Here is a 21,111-nt window from a genome sequence, read left to right as displayed (position 1 = left end):
CCCATGGTTTTTATTTTTGATGGATTAAAAACAAGAGAGAGGAATAGGCTGTGCGGAGGTGAGAAGTGGGTGAAAGTGTATCCAGAAAAAAAAAATGTTTAATCTATTTTGCTTTCATGGCCAGGACAACTCCGGGTAGTCCTGCTTATATTTTATATAAAAGAAATCCATTTAGTTGTTCTAATCAGACGTGATTTGCAAATTTAACCACCTCTTACCCAATATCAATGTCGGAACTCATCAGTTATTTACACAATATCGATCACTCTCACTTCCGTCTCTCTTTCTGTTTATCAACAAACAAAATATACATAGTAAACAGAAGAATGGTATAGTCCATTTTAATCACTAAAGCATTGATACTATTTAAGCCATAACTGGACAGAAAACACACACATACATAAAAGAGAGAAAGAGTAGTAGTAGTAGTAGTAGTAGTAGTAGTAGTAGTAGTAACCTGTTTCTTTAATGTATTTTTTGTTTTTGATTTAACTGGCTTTGCAAATTCATTATTATGATTAATACAACAAAAGAATACAACAAAGAAATCCGTGAAGAATTTTTTTTTTTAAATGCGAAGATCGGATTAATCGACAATGATAACCTACGTTTGCCTCCATGTTATCTAAAAACATGTTAAAGTTAGTTTTTACAAAATTGTTTTTAAATCATACAATTATATAGTCTGGTATAAAACATGATTGCACACACGCACACTGCACACACACGCACACGCACAGCCCCACACACACATATATGTACAATTATGTCTTATACACTCCATTATTATATCTTATACACTCTTATTATTTCTCTATATAAATTCATATATATATATATATATATATATATATATATATATATATATATATATATATATATATATATATATATAAGTAGGTTGTAGTTTGCTTGAAGCATTGTTGAAGAAAATTATAAGGTAAAATTAAAAGCCAAGAACAATGCGAGATTTTTTTTTATATAGAGTAAAATTAAATGCAAACAAAAGAAATAAAGTTCTTTTTTTTGTTGTTTGTTTTTTCTTTTTCACACAAATTTTTTACTCTAAACAACAGTAATTTTTTTTTTCTGTTGTATTCAATGGTGATATAAATCTCAATATATTTCAGACTTATTAGTTCATTTTCAAGAGAAAATGAACTAATAAGTCTGAAATATATTGAGATTTATATCACCATTGAATACAACAGAAAAAAAAAATTACTGTTGTTTAGAGTAAAAAATTTGTGTGAAAAAGAAAAAACAAACAACAAAAAAAAGAACTTTATTTCTTTGTTTGCATTTAATTTTACTCTATATAAAAAAAAATCTCGCATTGTTCTTGGCTTTTAATTTTACCTTATATATATATATATATATATATATATATATATATATATATATATATATGCATATACATACACGCATACACATATGTATATATCAGTGTTGTTTATAACATTGTAAAGCATTAGGAATTCCCGCTTTTAGCATTATCTGTTGGGACCAATTAAAATGTAAACGCGGGAAACACCTGTATCACTTTCGGTGATGAAGTATATCTACCATTTGTTGTTGTTGTTGTTGTTGTTGTTGTTGTTCTTCTTCTTCTTCTTCTTCTTCTTCTTCTTCTTCTTTTTACGCCCTTTCTCCTTGTCCCCTTACGTCTTCTCTTTCATCTTCGACTTCTTCTTTTTTATTAAATTCTTTTTTTTTCTTTTTTCATCATCTTCCTTTTCTTTTCTTTTTTCTCATTTTTTTCATCGCTTCATTTTACTCTTTGCAGTTTCATCGCCATCTTTCTTTCAATTCTTTTCTTCCTCATTAACTTTCTCTATTACTTCCCCCCCCTCATCATCCTCCCCATCCTCAGCAATATATTTCTTTTCCAATCATTTACACGACATTCTCAATTGCTTCGCCGTAAAAAAAAAGAAAGAAAAGAGAAAAAAGAAAAGAAAAAAAGATGTGAAGTCGTTATCGTTCGAGAACTCTGCACTGAAGATAGCGAAAGGCCTTGTGACTAACGGCGATTTTTCCAATTATCACTTGTATGGCTAGGGCGAAGGGATGCACGTCAAACTAGCGCCATTATCTGTGCCTTCAAAGCAAATAGAATTGATTTTGCTGAGGCGGCAATTTTTACTGTGACCAAGAAGACAACAAAATGAAATTCACAAATGGGAAATCGAAAATGGCGAGCATTTATATCCTGAAACCATGGGATACCCCCACCCTACACACACTTACAGAGATACTAGTCCGGAAGATGGGAGCAATGGATATTTTCATCGTACAATTGATAATAATAGGTAAACGTTACAGGTCGCAGTCAGAGATAAATGCTATATAGGGCACAGATAGTTTTGCGTTGTTGCTCTTGCTATGCATTTCCTTACAAGTCCATTTAGTATTATGCATATAAAATTGAGAAACGTGCGATCGAAATATGTCAGTATTACGCAAGTAAGCGCAAGCAAAACAACATTGCTATTAAATTTTACCTCATTGTGTGTTTATTTAAAAACAAAGCGTGCTTTTCTTAACTTTTACATAATATTAATTAGATATTAAATGCAAATGTAAATAATAATAATAATAATAATAATAATAATAATAATAATAATAATAATAATCTCGGATATAACACGACGAAGATCCAGCCTTCTCCAGCTAAGATATAACACGAAGATGACCGTGGTGTTCACCGATCACAAGTGTTGTCCTAGGTGGTTCCGATTCGAACATCCCCAGAAGTCCAATGGCGCAGTCTGAACCGCTTCTACGATGACAGGGTTAATATGACGCTGTATGTTGGATGCCGGGGAGTAGTTAGGCGATCCGTTCGCTGAAAAAAGAATACTTCAATATGGTTTCATGCCTTTGTAGTTATTCACAAGTTACAAACGACGAATAATCGACCCTGAAATTTTAATTGTTTTGGTTTTCGTTGTAAAGATTAATTATTAACAATTCTAAGTGCAAAGAAAAATAATTATGTACAGTTATCAACATGAAAAAAAAATATATGCCATATTTTCTTACTGACAATCTCCTCGTAGTCATCGATAAGGCTATGACAACAGCATATTTTGTTTATTGTTTGGACTTTCGATAATATATCCGACACAGTTAGACACAATTAATCAACCGAGAACCACATCACTCTACATAAAAACATATGACATTAATGGATATATACCCGAGAAGCAAAAAAAAAAAAAAAAGAGAGAAAAGAATATGCTGTTGTCATAGCCCTAATCATCCAACAGGGGTTTTTTTTTTTCGTTTTTAACAACCGATTCTTTTTTATTTATCGGTCGGTCAGTGAATGAGGTGTTTTTTACGCTGGGTGATGGTGGACGGTAACTGCGACTCCCAACAACGACTCGTGACCAACAAAACAAAAGTTTTTTTCCTGCTCTACAGTCGCTTTTAAATGAAGGGATTGGTAAGGTTTTTTTTTCTAATCTGGGTTTCCCATCCAACCAATCCCTGTTTACTATGCCATACTCTGCTTCGCCTTGATTGGCTAATTGGCCACCTCATCTATGCATATCACTTGGATGATTTTCTGTCAGCAACCAACATTTCCATTATCTAGTTCTCACATACCGGCCACCCTCGACCTTGACCTTTAAGGTCACTTCTAGATAAAACATGGTTAGATATTCAAAACAATCATATTCACAAACAATATTGTTAAGTTTCCCGGAATTGTTTTTATTTCTCTTCGTGTACTTTATATCAGCGATCAAGCCTCTTTTTTACTAGCAAGGTTATCTGGTAATACACCGGGATCGTTCACATAAATAGAAAAGCTCTTATTCAGCTCTCCTTAGCCCCTTTCTTGGTCAATTTTCGACCATCATAGCTGGTTTGGTCATCCGTATGAATTCAAAGACGCTATTGATATTTATTTACCTTCCCACGAAAGCAAAATTTAATGCGAGGGAAAACTAACTCCCTCAAAAATTAAAATGTCCTCAATATAGAAGGGTCCCCTCTATATTGACTAAGAAAAATTAACTTGTGTAGCATCAAAACAAATACTACACTGTGATCTTAACCCGAAGACCAGAAGACTCTATTGTTGGCATTGGTTTCTCTGATACATTTCTAGTCAGAATTATTTCTAGGAAGATCTTCGATACTTACGGCAAGGACCATGAGAAGATTTCCAACATCCTTAATGAAAGTTAGTGTTTTGGTTGGAACTGGATTCAAACTTGAAACAACTCGGTTGTTAGTTCGTGTCATTAACAATTAGACCATTATTACCTCCCTGAAATGAAAATGATTCCGCATTTGCGAATATATAACAAAATACATAAACCTATTTGTAGTCTTGTTATGCGATGACCCTTTGGCTATAATCACAGCGTAGTGTCTGTGTTATGTTGTGCCGGGCAATGTGAAGGGTTAGAATGATTATTATGATTAATTGTTAAATTATTTAGGTTAAAAAGATATTCACAAACATGTTTTGAAAGAAACGAATGTTAGTTAAAATATCTGTTAAGTATTTAACTGCGGAATTTTGACTCAAGGAAAAATGTTATGAATAGAGGAAAAACATAAACAAAGCTAGTTTGGAATTTGGTTTAGTAAACAACGATATGGCTTACGTGACAAACAAGGTTGTCACTCTGGCTGACGTAAGAGACGTAAGCAAGGATAAATCAGAATTGAGAGTTAGTCTGTAAGGGGAAATCAAAGAGACGATTTATGAGTTAGCTAACCACTGGGTTAGTTAGGGGATAGGAGTTGTCTCTCTGGTCAGATGTAAGCATCTACGGACCAACTAAGAAAAGTGTAAGGGAGACGGTTAAGTGCTACAAACTCCAAGACGTGGAAAGAAAAATCTGGAAATGGTTACTAGGCGTTTGGGCGTTCCATTCGGAAGAAGATCCCTACATTTCAGTTGCCTGATGCCAGAAAAAGAGGGAGACAATGACTAAGACATCTGTCAAGCAGACAAGGGTGTTATTCGTCTTTGTTTAAAACTGTCTGTTTATGGCTTTGTTCGTTAATTTCGTGAACATGTGAAAACACCTATATACACATAGAAAGACTATTTAAATACATGGAGCAGATCGGCACGCACAGACACCCCATAAACAAAGAAAAGTAACTGTCCTTATAATACTGACCACTAGACGATACATGGGCATCGATCACAGAAACACGTATACCTTATATAAACTAGATATACATGGATACAGTTATATAACCCAGATAGCACAAGTCTATGCAGACTTTTATCTCGCGTTCTTCTCTGTTAACGACTTTTAACATTTACCTTGTACTACATAGACTATTGACTATTGAGATGAGCACCTTGCTATTGCAGATATCTCCTTTCGTCCTCTCTTCTCGTCAATCTCAACAAATCAGATCGATAAATACAAGCGAAGATTTCTTACCTTACTACAGAAAATAATCTGGCGCTGTATTATCGAACTTAATCTATAAATGAATGTATGCAATATGCAGTAATGGTTTATTATTGTTGTTTATGCTCTATTTATAGCATCGAGCACTCACGGATCCAGTGTACAGCACTCACCATAATAATTTTGGTATGTATAAAATCGATAAATAAATGAATAAAAATGTTAGCAAATTAACCATCTCATTTAATACATTTTGTAGTGTATTTTCTACTGTTTAGGGTATTTCTATCAGTCGGTAGAACTGGGCGATAATCACAAATCTTCTGGATTCGAATCTTGTTATGTTCTGTTTAATGCTATATACTAGCAGGCCGTCAAGCGTTGCCTAGTCGTAAATTACGGTTAAATATGAACTTTTAATTCACGCAGATTATGCATTGATTATTAGATAGTAGCGATTTAATAAGTAAAACAAACATAACTTGAATGCCGTCAGTTAGAATCGAAAGAAAATATTTAGCGATTCAGCGTTATTTGTTTCCGTTTGATCTAACTATAGATAGGTGAGAAATTTTTTTTAAGTTAAACAACTTTAACGCATGCATGTATACTTGGACATGCGTAGAAGTAACACGTTTAGTAACCTTACGCCTGTAAAATATTTTTTTTTAAAATTTTGCCCCTTTTGCAGCTATTTTTTACAAACTAAAAAGCAACTCGAAATTGTTCCATAGGTTTAAATCCCCATTTATATCAAGTTTCAAGTCTGCAGACTAAAAATGACCAATGGTGGTTTCGTAGAGACCGTGTAGCACACAAGACAGAAAGGCAGACAAGGTTACTTTTAGGTACATACTAGTAGGGAGACGCGACGTTGCCCGAGATTGAATGAGGATCAACAAATGTTAAATCCTCGCATAATTTTATTGTCATCGAAATCGGTAAAACCGTCCATTTTTTATTCAAACCGATTGTCTGCTCCAGTTAGGGAGTCTCCCTTCTGTAGTGTACCCCTCCACGCAATGTACTGGAAGGAAACTTCACATGCTCCACCCCGTAGGGACTTAGTCCCCATTACATTTTATTCACATTGCCCTGTAAAGAATCTCGTGTTTATTTTATAAAATTATCTGTAAATAATTGCTTCACTTGAAATGCAAAAGTAAAGCATTTCGAAAGCGTCACTGTTGTATCAAAGAACCAATTGTTGATTTTATAAAATTATTTTTACATAGAAACTTGAGTTAAATCTAAACGTACAAAAGTCAAGTATAATGGTTCAATTGTGCTCAATTGTGCACAGCAATTCAGTTCGAACGCGCCCATGTCTTGTAAAATAACATACTGTTAATTTTATAGACTGTGCAGTGTTACTTGTACGGAGATAAAACTTCTCAAATGCGCTTGTGACGGTAAGCTTGTATAAAAATGCTAACGTTGGTCAAAATCAGATTTTCTTTTTAAATCGGATTTTTTCAATTATCCATTTTTGATACTTATCGGACGCATTCCAATATATAACCTACGTAAGAACACTCCCACACGCACTAAGTATCTTCGTGTGAAATGAAAAAAAATTGTTATTACACTAATATATATATACAGTCCTGGTCAAAATCATAAGACCACTTAAGAAAGTAAGCGTTTACGCATAATATCGAATTTTTAATCAAACAAATGGTTGAAACCATTACCAAAAGGGAAAATATGATGAAAAAAAATGAAATCTGCTTCATTTGAAATCTTAACTCTGGTCTAATAATTATTTTTTAAAAAACAAACATTTTCACCTGGTCAAAATGATAACTCCACTTTAATAAAATTGGCTAGTTTTGAAAAAATGAATACGAAAACCTTTCTATGTTACTAAAAGCAACTTGTTAGTGAATAAAAACATATTACCAAATTATAAATGGCAAAAGGGAAACCATTATCAGAGTTTGAGAGAGAGGAAGGATAGTTGAGTTTAATAGGGGCGGACTCTCTCATAGATCCATTGCAAACGAAGTGAATCTTAGCAAAACGGTCATCACAAATTTTTTAAGAAATCCAGAACAATATGGGCACAAAAAGAGTCTAGGTCTACCCCCAAAAAATAAAAAATAACCCCATCACTGGATCGCCGTATCAGAAATAAAAACAAATTCAGTATGAGCTCAAGTCGATTGAAAAGCCAAAAAGCAGCAGAATGTAGTCCTAAAACCATCAGAAGGCATCTGAAAATTAAGGGTTTCAATCATTTAAAGCGACTGCAGAAACCACGTCTTCTTGAACAGCACAAAACTAACCGACGTAAATATGCCGGCAAATACCAGACTTGGGATGAAGAGAAGTGGGAAAATGTAATTTTCTCTGATGAGAAAAAGTTTAATCTAGATGGTCCAGATGGATTTTAACACTATTGGCATGATAAACATTTGCCCAAAGAAACTTTTTCAACTCAGCATAGTGGAGGAGGGTCTTTAATGATCTGGATCTGGGGTGCTTTCTCGTCGGCTGGGATCCTAAAGTTGCAAGTAGTGAAAGCAAACATCATTGAAGTACATTTCAATGCTTGAAAATGCTTCTATCAGGACTGAAGGTCCACGTCTGTGTGGAAAAAAAGTGGATTTTCCAGCAAGACAACGCTGCGATACACACTTCTCGACAAGCACGAGAATACTTTTCTTCAAATAATATATAATTGTTAGATCATCCAGCATATTCTCCGGACGTCAATCCCATAGAAAATCTTTGGGGATGGATGGCAAAAGAAGTGTTCAAGGATGGAACCCAGTATGATTCGATAAAGGAACTTTCTGATTCAGCTTTCAGTACATGGGATAAAACTCCTTCGCAACTGATAAAAAAAAACTTAGTCGCAAGCATGCCGAAGAGAATTTTTGAAGTAATTCGTAATAATGGAGGCTATACTAAATACTGAGACCCTTTTTAGTAATTTATAATTGCCTTTTGTTAGATAAATAATCAGTGGTCTTATCATTTTGACCAGGTGAAAATGTTTGGTTTTTAAAAGATAATTATTAGATCAGGGTTAAGGTTTCGAATGAAGCAGATTTCATTATTTTTCCATCATATTTTCCCTTTAGACAATGGTTTCAACCATTTATTTGATTAAAAATTCGATAATATGCGTAAACGCTTACTTTCTTAAGTGGTCCTATGATTTTAACCAGGACTGTAATATATATATATATATATATATATATATATATATATATATATATATATATATATATATATATATATATATATATATATATATATATATAGTGTAATAGAATAGTTCGCTGAATTCCAAAGATCAAGCTATTTCTGTTGATAATTTATTCTTATCTCAAGTTATTAAACAATTAGCAACAGGAAGAATATGATCTGTGGAATGTTGCGAACTATTCTACATATTACACTATATATGCTTTGGAATTGCAAAAGATATTCCTTGAGCTTGGATTTATTTTACATTTTTTTTTACATTTTTTTTACATTTATAAATTTTGTTTCATCTATTATAATTGGTATATACGAATTGATTAATTTTTCAAGTAAATTATTAACCTATAAATCTTTCTCTCTCTATTTTTCTCTCTTTCTGTCTCTGTCTCTCTCTTTCAATATATATATATATATATATATATACACACACACATATATATACACATATATATATGCACTGACATATATTTTTATTCGCGCATTTTAAAGCTCATGTAGTAAATTGATCAAATAAATTCTCTCTCTCTCTCTATATATATATATATGAATTTGTGTGTGTGTGCACGCGCGTGCGCGACTTATCTCTAAACTTATTCCTTATCCTTTCATTTGAAGATCTAGTATTTATAGCTATAGGAATATTATATGAAGCCTTTTAAAATATGAACTTTTATGAAGTTGTATTGGACATCGACATGTCATATAAAGCATTTTTCACATCTACTATTATAGCCAGTTAATAGATTTTGTTTCTCTCGCGGTGGGGGGGGGAGATAATAATAATAATAATAATAATAATAATAATAATAATAATAATAATAATAATAAAATGGGTTTATACAGACAATACACTCTTACACATTAGATTAGTTCGGATTTGTTGATCGATAACGTTATATAGATACCAAGAAAAATTGCCGCTCCAGGGCAGTTTATTACCACTTTTATGCTTCTCTTTGAAAATAGAAAATAAAATTACAATTATACTACATTTTATGTCTAAAATTTTTATTCCAATTTTGATTAAAAAAAAAACAAGTGCAGCATGCATGGTCCCCTGTGAATGCATAGTGAACGAGGCATAAAAAATGACTAAGTTCAGCAATTGCACCCCCTCCTCATTCCGCACCCTATCTCCCCATGGAACATCAAATCCTGGTGAAAATTAACAAACGGTGCAGTTTTAGGTCTTAACATATGTAAATTTGAGTTCTGCACCATGCAAAACTGCTAAATAGACATACACAGAAAATTTTGGACAAATATGGTAAAATAGTCCCAAAAATGGAGTGTTTTTATTAGCCCTAAAAGAACTCCTGGGGCACACCCAAGAGTTATCGCGAAGTATAGACAAACAAAATTATATAGAAATCAGTTTGTTACAACTTTTCAGAAAGTTTTATAAAAATCCAAGGCATCAATTTTTTTTTAAATAAGCACAAAAGTGTCATTTCAGCCATTTTTACCCGAAAGGCATCACTAGGGGAGGGGGGGCGCAACCGAAAATTTGTTCTGTTACTTTTTTTTTTACTAAAATCATGTTTAATGTTTGTGCTAAATTTAAAAAAAAAAAAATTCAAGGCGTAGTTATTGAGAAAGATGCGAACAGACGAACGGACGGACTGACAAGGGTGAATTTACAGATCCACTCTATTTTTGTAAAAATGATTAAACGGTTTCAAAATTTCAGATTTAACATTAACGGATCTTCAGAAGAAATATTAATTGAGAGAATATTGTTTTATTTGTGTCCGTCTACCTATCGGATTTAATGCGAATCTGAAATATTTTGAATAGTACAAATGTGCTGATAATATTCCTGCTAATTTGCAAATAAATATATGTCAGATTCTCAATTGGCACAACATATTTAATGGGTTATCTCCCCTGTTTCCGCTTTTAAATACGTAAAACGCGGTCGTGGCAATGAAGATTTAGAAATATACCATAAAACTGATTTATATTTTAAATGAAAATTTTACTCGATATTTTTCCGTAATTTTGGTGCTCATACCTACTTTTGCCTGATACGTAAGTATATCAAATATTTTTCTGTTATATCTTACCTGTGTATTTCTGATTACATGCACGGAAAGGACATTGTAGACGCTGCATTTTGGATTTATATATGCATACACATCTAGTTTTTTGAAGATCAACATAAAACGAATATACGAAAGATGTAAGGCGATACTTATGAGATACACAGGCATTAACTGCAATCACAATTGCCAAAGAAAGAATCTACTTATATATTAAAAAACACTTTGTGTGTGTGTGAGAGTTCGTATTCTATGGACTCCTAAATGGTTGGATCATTTTTTTTATCATTTTGCACAAATGTACACGATGTGAGTGAAAGTGTTATTAGATATATTTGTTTTATCGAAATGCCTCCGATGAGAATCGAAAATCGATAATTGAAAAAATCCGATTAAAGAAAGAAGTTTGATTTTGATCAAACTTAACAGTTTATACAGCTCAACAGCACACTGTATTCGAGAAGTTTTATCATAGAACATCTAGAAAGGACCAGCTTATAAAATCAACAGTACGGTTCTTTGATACGACAGGGGCGTGTTCAAAATGAATCTTTCTGTTAGAGCACAACTGAACCATGAAACTTGAGTTTTGCATTTTAAGCTTTAATTCAAGCCATTATATAAAAATAATTTTATAAAATCAATAGTAGGTTCTCTACAGTGCAATGTAGACTACAGTGTATTGTGGATAAAGTCAGTGCGGCGAGGCATGAGAAGCTTCCTCCCGGTATACAGTGATGGGTTCCTGACTAGAGCAGACATTCAATATTGAATGTCTGCTCTGCTCAGGGACTGATTTGAATGTCCAAATGGGTGATTTCAATGACAATAAAATATGAAAGGGTGGAACATTGATACTCATTCAATCCCGGGTAACGTTGGGTCTCCCTACTTGTATATTATTATCGCATGTAAACTGAAAGACATATGCGTCAATGTATTTATTTATTTGCAGACGGTTTTCCTCATCTTCATATTTATTGTTATTTCACCACGTTTCAACCAACACATCCTCCGATCTTCTTCAAGGGATTAACCGCGACGGGATAGGATAAATACACAAATTACTTATCTCAAAGGGTTGAAAAAAAATAACATACGTCACTGTTGTGATCTGGTAAGGATCCGGAAGAAAGGCACATCTCTGCATTCAGTGAATAGAAAATATATCGACAGAAAAGCAAATACAATGAATGAAGCGTGTGAGTATACGTCAGTCTGACTGCCAAGTGTGCATGAATTGTGAATAACCTGTGCACTAACGTTTTTATATCAAGTGAAAGAGTTTATTGTAATCCGTTAGGCTTGGCACCACAGCAATTAGCAAGGTCGAGATGGAGAGGATATGCCAATCTAATACATAAAATGCTATATGCCTGTCTTTCTGTCTCCATATTTCCAAACTCTATACAGCGGCGCTAGGGACCTCAAATGATTAGATTTTTTATGGATCATTCTTTTATGGATCATTATATTACGGATAATTCTTTTATGGGTCTTTAGCCAGTTAAAATAATTAAAAAGGTAAAAAATGGGCCAAAATTGAAAAAAAAAATCGTTATAAATTTTGCACATTCATCTTAGTTTACTTTTATTTTTTACTTTTTATCCAGTTTATATGCATGTCACGCTGGTAGAGTGGAAATGGCACCAGCTTTGAATATTTCAGTTTCGATTCTAGCTGATGGTACCCAAATGTTTTTTTTTACTTTTAAAATCACGACTCTATAATAATATCCTCGAAATCTAGACTAATAAAAATATCATATTTAAGTGTAATTTGCGACGGGGAAAAGCAGGGCGCCCCCATTAATAGTTTATAAGCAAATGTTATTTACTTTATTGCATTAAACTGTTCTGAATCAGACAACCATGGTGTCAGTGTTTATGAAAGACATACTGTGACGCCCAGTGGATAAAAAGGATGCATATTTCTGTCCAATTATAGGAACACACTTATCCCTTCTTTTTCGTTTCGTTTGATGGATTTGAAAGCCCAGCCAGAAAGGATAAAATAAACTTTGTTCTATATTTTTGTACAGGTGAGGAACGGGGTTTCTTACTTTCAGACAGAAGATTATACCTTTTCTATGTTAGCCAGAACAAGTCACAGGAAGATAACTGGGATATTAATTCAAGGGCGATAACTCGGATTGTTATGTCCTCATAACGTCATATATTCGCTGCGGCTGGTTGTTCAATGTGGTGTTCAGTCTATATAATTTCTTAAATCGACTTTTGTCACTGGTCTACGATATATACACACTAACAACTGACAACAGTTTTCGATTTAATTATGACAAATGTTAATATCAATGAAAGCGCGTTGCGTGGGTGTGGTGTGGATGTTTGGCACTGAAGAAAATGTGTCAGCTTTTTTTTTTGCTCTGAGACTGATTATTCTGTATCCGACTGTTCACTTTCTGTTGTATCGATTTATATAAACATTCTTTCGCCCTGGAATGTTTACTATTTCCTATGTTCTGTTGTTCTAATCCTTTGACCGATATTTCTGGTCAAATTATGCATTCCAATAGACAATGGTTAAAAGCCTCGCATTTCTCAAATGGAATTAATTTTCGTGTGTGCAACCCATCCAATGCCTATCTTCTCAGGGTTACCTACCAAATATCCAACAATAGGATTATAAGAAATATTGCTATCCTGAGTTGAAGAGTCAATTGGAGTAATGACAACTGCGAAATAATCCAACACTTCACGAAATTGCAGTCTCACTATATGATTTAGTTTAGTACCAAAGTACAATGACTAGTATTGTAAATAAACCTTTATTTTTTTATGCGTCAGGTCAAATGAAACGTGATTTTATTTTTTTGCTTTAAAGTGCTATTAAATAATAATAATAATAATAATAATAATAATAATAATAATAATAATAATAAAATGCCGACTCTGTGGACAAAGAGACGAAACAATAAGCTACACTGTACCTTGAATACTCAGAAAAACTGTACAAGCACAAATCGGGTGCAGTACTTGAAGTCATAAAATCCTATGAGACACAAACAGATAAACTCATCCACGCCAGACGACCGGATGTCATAATAGTTCACAAGAAGGAAGAGTTCTGCAAGGTTGTACGTCACACGGAAAAAGTAAATACTCGAAATTGTCCAGAGAAGCGAAGAGGATATGGAAGAGAAAGAAAGACAAGATAACGCAGATAAAATTAAAAGCACTGACAACAATTCCGAAAACCGCAAAAAAAAAAAAAATAATAATAATAAAATGGAAGAGATTGAAATCAGAGCGATGTCTGAAAAGATACAACAGATAATAACAATGAAAACGTTTGAAATATTACGGAAGCAAACTTGAGTGCCAAAACTAATACACATGAACTACAAACGCAAAACGAACATATAGAAACTACAACAGAAGTAAAACGGTAAAATAAAAAATGATAAAACATCACATTGAAGCCGTATAATTGTAAGTTTACTCCCCCCCCACAAAAGTGCCAGCATCAACTGGCAACACACCTAATATTTGTGAAGGGTCAAGGAGGATGGAAAGACCGAGGAAAGAAAGCACTAACCAGACCATCACTGAATGAGTGCAAAGAGCACTGAGACATTGGGAAGGCTCAGTGCCATCCAAATTTTTGTGAAGACCAATGGTCGTTGTAAGCGAAAAAACAATGATACATGGTTATTGCGATAACGCAAATAAATTTGCAAAATTTTCAAAAGAGGTGGAGAATACGAGAAATCTGCAGAGACTGTTGCCACTCAGATTTCAGGGATCACCATAGGTTGTTCTCGAGAAGAAATCATTGATGATGGCCAGTGTCCAAACTAGTGAGAAAATAATAATAATAATAGTAGTAATAATAATAATAATAATAATAATAATAATAATAATAATAATAATAATAATAATAATAATAATAAGACAGAGCTAGCCAGAGAGCTGAAAGGGATATAGTAGATTAAGAAAATCAAAATAATACCTATAATAGTAGGAGCACTAGGAACAATCCCGAAAAACTTTGAAAAAGGAATGGGAGAAATTGGAATCAGAGGAATGACTCGAAAAATACAACAAACGACAAGAATGAAAACAGCTGAAATATTAAGGAAAACCCCTGAATGTGGAGACGAATACAAATGTACCAACATGATACGCACATGAACCGATTAAAAATTAAAAATTAAAAATTAAAAATAACTAACATGAATGTACAAAATGTATAAAGATTTTTTTCAATTTTGGCCCATTTTTGACCCCTTAAATTTTTTTTTTAACTGGCTTAAGACCCATAAAAGAATGGTCCGCAAAACAGCCAATCATTTGCGACTTTTAGTTTCGGAGGATATAGATTTTGAAAATATGGAGACAGACATATAGCTTTTTATATATTACATTTTTATGATTTATCCCTTTATATATAACTAGCAGGGCTACCCGGCGTTGCTCGGGACCGTATAAACAATGAAAAAACAAAAGCAGATATTGAATATATGTTTTATTCTTAGGGGAGAGGAATCTTTCATCTCTATGTATTATTTGTTTTATCTACCCTAGGACTGGTATTGTTCATGTTTTATCCCTAGCGTAGGTAATTTACAGCATGTATATGAAATTGTTTTACCTTAGGGAGAAGAGAACAGGTAATATACAACATAATGTGTCTATATTACATCCCTGGCAACGCCTAGAAACCAGCTAGAACATGTATTTCAGTCAATCTTTATTACATCCTGGGCTATGCCGGGAAACCAGCTAATCTCTATTTAGTGTGTCCTTTCTTTTATTAGGTATCAGAATAGGTATCCAGATTTCTACTTCTATACAAATATGATATTGTAGTACAGTAAATGTCAAATTGTTTTTCAAGTATTAGTTTGTAACGTTCGTACTGACTTCATCAGATGTCATGTAAGAAACTGAATTCTATGTAAGAAGACTTTATCTGAAGTGTTTTTATTTTGGTATATCATGTGTGATTACACTATAGTAATTGCGCTGAAAGCATGTTAACTACAAATGACAAAAGTTAAATCAATTTCTGATTCAGCTACACAATATAAACTAAAGGAAATCAAATTTGCAAAATAAAAGCAATATGTAGTTATGGGTTAGTTTGGAGTTAGAATAAAAAGCCAACAAAACAGTTAGTTTGTATTGTGTAGATTGGTCATTTCTGATAGTATTGAGAGTCGTCAATGAAAATCTTAATTTCTGACAAAATACTGAATGTTTCTTGGATACCCATTCGTAAAAAGTACCTTTTTTGGAAAAAAAAAAAAAAAACACTCCCCGGATCACCTTCACCACCTTAAAAACAAAAAACTTTATTCTTCAAAAAATGTGCACATTGTTAGTGTAAAAAACAGATTCGCACCACTTGATGAAATCAAGCATAGTAATATTTTAGTAAAGAAAATATGAAATTGATTTTCAATAATTAGTTTGAATGAATATCAGAAAATGTAATTGTTTGATGCATAAGAAAGAACTCATCTGCTGAATTTGATATTAAGCAGCAAAATATTTCAAAACATAAAAATGTGAAACATAACATGAATACTCTCCGTTGTCACTTGAAAACATTGACCTTGGTAGGAAGTTTATTAGATACTGAAATTGTGGTCTTGGTATGGTGTGCTTAATATTATTGTATGCAAAATTTAAAAACACAAAAGAGGGTACAATCAATATTGAAAAAGTAACATCTGTCACAGAAAATAGTAATTTATAAATGTCAAAAGAAATATTATTCTGTACTTAAAATGTTAAACTTACTGTTAACAATAATTTAAAATGGTGATACGGATGAGTCCAACAACTTAGTCCTTGAGCTTTCTTATTGGTCATAGTAAAAAGAAATTGTAGTCTTTCAAGTTTGTTGGTCGCATTGGGATTCTTGGAATGTATCAACAGATTCCTGCATATGAATCTTTGTTAATTCCACACAATACAAAATATATATACAAAACAAAGTAAAGCAAAGTATAGGGTTAGTTGTGTCCTCTAATTATCAACCAAGTATATGTATTGATAAAAAGATAAAAGCAATGGAAATGTTTATTACAATGTATCAATATTAAATTTTTATCATGAACAACAAATCGAAATAATGATAGATATTTTGTGCTTATACGAAACTGGAATCAAGGATTGTCACCTGTGATTTTATATATGTCAATAGTGCATGCCACTACAAATGATATTAGCCAAATTAAGTTTTGTTTATTTCACCCATTATAAAATATATACACAAAATGCAGTAAACAAAGTTTAGGTTTAGTTAATGATAAGTTTAGGTTCGAGAAATAAGCAAAGAAAAGAAAAAAAGATACATTTGTTTATAGTGTGTAAATTGTAAGTTTGTAAATATTTAAAACTATCCACACTGGTATGTGGAAATTCTAGATACCTATTGTTATAAAGTTCCAATTCATGTTTGATATATCACTCTACATGTTCCCTGTTGCACCCCAAAGATGTAAATGATTATCGAGAAAGTGAAATGAAACAGTATTTGAAATAAAATAGAAACAAATGCTGATGTTTACTATATAAAACACTGTGTTCAATGGAATTGAGCCTTATACAATATTGGTGGAATAAAAAAATCCATTTTTTTAATTCAATTTAAGAAATGAGCAAAAATTTGATATTTAAAATATTTGGCATGAAGAAAAAGAAATATAAGATAAAAGGTGATAAAGCAGTAAGAATCATATGCTGAATTCAATTAAAAACAAATATGATTGTCAAAGAAATATCATGAAAATTTTGTAAGTGAAAAAAATTATTTTTTGATATATTTGGTTTCGAAGTATTAAGAAACATGTACAACTTCATGTTAAAGACAAAACGAAAACTGTACTAATGATAATGACAATGGTGAAAGGAAATTGGAAAAAAATGTATCAGAGGTAAAATGTTGGTCACATATACGTTTGTGTGGTATGCATGAAACACGTGTAGAAAATTATATTTTCTGATGCTGAAAGTAAGAAGAGAAACATTGTTAAAAAATGATCTAAAAGGCAATAGTAAAATCCTCATTTTTAGTGTGGGATATGTTGTTTGTTTCAATTGAGAAAGGAAACTTTAATTTATACAATTCGATGTTATAGATCACAAGTTTTATTACAATAAACATTGTGTTCTTTAATTATCAACCAAGTATATTTATTGATAAAAAGAGAATGTAATGGACATGTTTATTATAATTTATCAATATTAAATTGTTATCATGAAAAACCAATGGAAAGCGTGAATGTTATTTGGTGTTTTTAAAAAACAGCTACCAATGATTGTAACCAGTGATATTTGTGTATGCTAACAGTGCAAATGTGGTGGTGAAATGAATTTTTGTTTATTCTTCACAATATAAAATATATACACAAAACTAAAACATAATTTACGGTTAGTTAATGATAAGTTTAGGTTAGAGAATTAAGCAAAATTATAGATACCTATTGTTATAAAGCACCAATTCATGTTTGGTATATCAATCTACATGTTCCTTGTAGCACCCCAGAGAGGTAAATGAGTGTCAACAAAATGAAATAAAACATAGTATTTGAAATAAAATGAAAAAGTGCTTGAAAAGTGAAATATGCTGATGTTTACTATCTAAAACATTGCGTTCAATGCAATTGAAACTTATACTATATTGGTGGACTAAGAATTAAAGAAATAAAATTTAAGAAATTAGCAAAAAATTGATATATAAAATATTTGGCATGAAGAAAAACAAATATAAGACAAAAGGGGGAAAAGCAGTAACAATCATGTGCTGAAGTTCATTGAAAATAAATCGTTTGTCAAAGAAATATAATGAAAATTCTCAGAGTGAAAAAAAAATGGGATTTTTACAAATCTGGTTTCCAAGTAATAGGAAACATGTACAGCTTCATTTTAACGACAAAATGTAAACTGTAGTAATGGTAATGAGAATGTTGAAGGAAATTGGCAAAAAATTGTTAGTCAAATGTTGATCAAATATTATAAGTTTGTGTGATATGCATGAAACGTTTAGAATATGATCTGCTCTCATGCTGAAAGCAAGTAGAGAAACATTGTGAAAAAATGATGTAAACCTAAGCTAAGCAAACGACCAGTCAATGGAAATGTTTATTATAATGTATCAAGATGAACATATTATCATGAAAAAGCAAATCGAAATAGTGATAGTTATTTGGTGCTTATACGAAACAGGTATCAAGTATTGTCACCAGTGATTTTATTGATGTTAACAGTGCATGTCACTAAAAATAATGATGGTAGCGAAATTAAGTTTTGTTAATTCTACCCAATATAAAATATATACGCAAAACAAAGTAAACAAAGTTACGGGTTAGTTAATGATAAGTTTAGGTTCGAGAAATAAGCAAAGGAAAAGAAAAAAAAGGTACATGTGTTTATATTGTGTAAAATGTTAGTCTGTAAATATTTCAAACTATCAACACTGGTATGTGTAAATCCTAGATACCTATTGTCATAAAGTACCACTTCTTGTTTGATATATCACTCTACATGTTCCCTGCAGCATCCCAGAGAGTTAAATGAGTGTCCACAAAATGAAATAAAACATAGTACTGGAAATAAAATAAAATAAGAATATGTCTGAAAAGAAATAAATGCTGTTTACTATATAAAAAGTTGTTTTCAAGTGTCAAATGGAATTGAATCTTATACAATGTTGGTGGATTATGAAATTGCATGAAAGAAATAACATTGGAGAAATAAGAAAAAAGTTTATATATACAATATTTACAAATGTAAGATAAAAGGTGAAGAAGGGCCAAATCCGAGATCTATAAATCGTAAATTTTCAAAGTGAAAACAGATATTTTTTTTTTTTTTAGATCTGCTTTCCAAGTAATAGTAACCATGTACAGCTTCATTTTAAATGAAAACTGTACTAATGATAATGTTCATGGTGAAAGGAAATTGGAAAAAAATTAAAAGTGTCAGAGGTAAAATGTTTGTGTGGTATGCATGAAACACGTGTAGAAAATGATCTCATGCTGAAAGTAAGAGAAACATAGCTAAAAAATTATGTAAACGCAATAGTAAAATCCTCATTTTTAGGAACATAGTGTGGGGTATGTTGTTTGTTTCAATTGAGAAAGGAAAGTTTAATTTTTAGAATTGGATGTTATAGATCACAAGTTTTATTACAATAAACATTGTGTTCTCTAATTATCAACCAAGTATATTTATTGATAAAAAAAGAAAAGTAATGGACATGTTTATTATAATTTATCAATATTAAATTGTTATCATGAAAAACCAATGGAAAGCGTGTTGGTTATTTCGTGTTCATAAGAAAAAACATCATGGGTTGTCACCAGTGATTTTATGTATGCTAACATTTCGCTGCAAATGTGGTAGCTAAATGTCTTTTTGGTTATTCTACACAAAATAAAATATATACACAAAACAAAGTAAAAGAAATGTCAGGGTTAGTTAATGATAAGCTTAGTACCAAGAAATAAGCACAGACTAAGGAAAAGAAAGATACATTTGTTGATATTGTGTCGATTGGTGAATTTGTTGGTTCATTTTGTTTTATGACATATCAACACTATATCAGGTTATTTCATGCCCAATCTAGTGACATTTTTTTTTCCTAGAATATATTTGTTTATTTAATGTTGGTTTCTATTTAACTCATAATTGGGACCCTAACAGGTACTACTACTCCAGATCAGAGTGGACCTGGTAGCAATAGCAATTAAATGGTGGCTTCACACTTCACAAAGCCCCATGTTTGGATACAGTTTATGGTCATATCCAGGACCTGGTGAATTTGTAAATAATTGAAACGATCAACACTGGCGAGTTAGAATTCTACATACCTATTGTTATAAAGTACCAATTTATGTTTTACATATCACTCCACAACGTTGCTGCAGAATCCAGACAGTTGAAAGAGTCTCAAGAAACTGAAAAGCTATTTAGTACTCTTAAATAAAATAACATGCATAAAGAAATCCTAATATAAGACAATAGATGAAAAAGCAATAAAAATTTTGTGTGGAATCAAGTGAAAACAGTTTCTTTGTCAAAGAAATTGCATGAAGATTCTCAGAGACTTTTCCTTCCTCGTTCCCTTCCCTTTTGGTGGAAGGAAACTTTCACAGTGGCTCAGAAGGTGGGCTGAGCACACTTCCTACAAAGGTGGGATGGGTAAATTTCTTTTTCATTTGGTTGCCTGGAGGACAGGCTTAGGCCCCCCCCAAAAAAAAAAGGTTGGAGCCAGGGAACTTCTCCTCCCAGAAGGGGGAGGGGGGCCCGGGAAGGCTTCTCTTCCCATATTTTTTGTTTTGTGTAAGGTTGATCTCTTTCCAAAGGGAGTAAGAGGATATCCCTCTCTTAGGAGGAGAGCGAAGGCTCCCTGGGCCTCCCATCCTCCTTCTGAGAGAAGTTCCCCGGCTTCCACATTCATTGCTCAGCCCGCCGTCCAGGCA

This window comes from Euprymna scolopes, chromosome 33 (assembly GCF_053919585.1).
Source record: "Euprymna scolopes isolate OS-2025 chromosome 33, ASM5391958v1, whole genome shotgun sequence".
NCBI lineage: Eukaryota > Metazoa > Mollusca > Cephalopoda > Sepiida > Sepiolidae > Euprymna > Euprymna scolopes.
Note: the sequence above shows the minus strand (reverse complement) of the source record.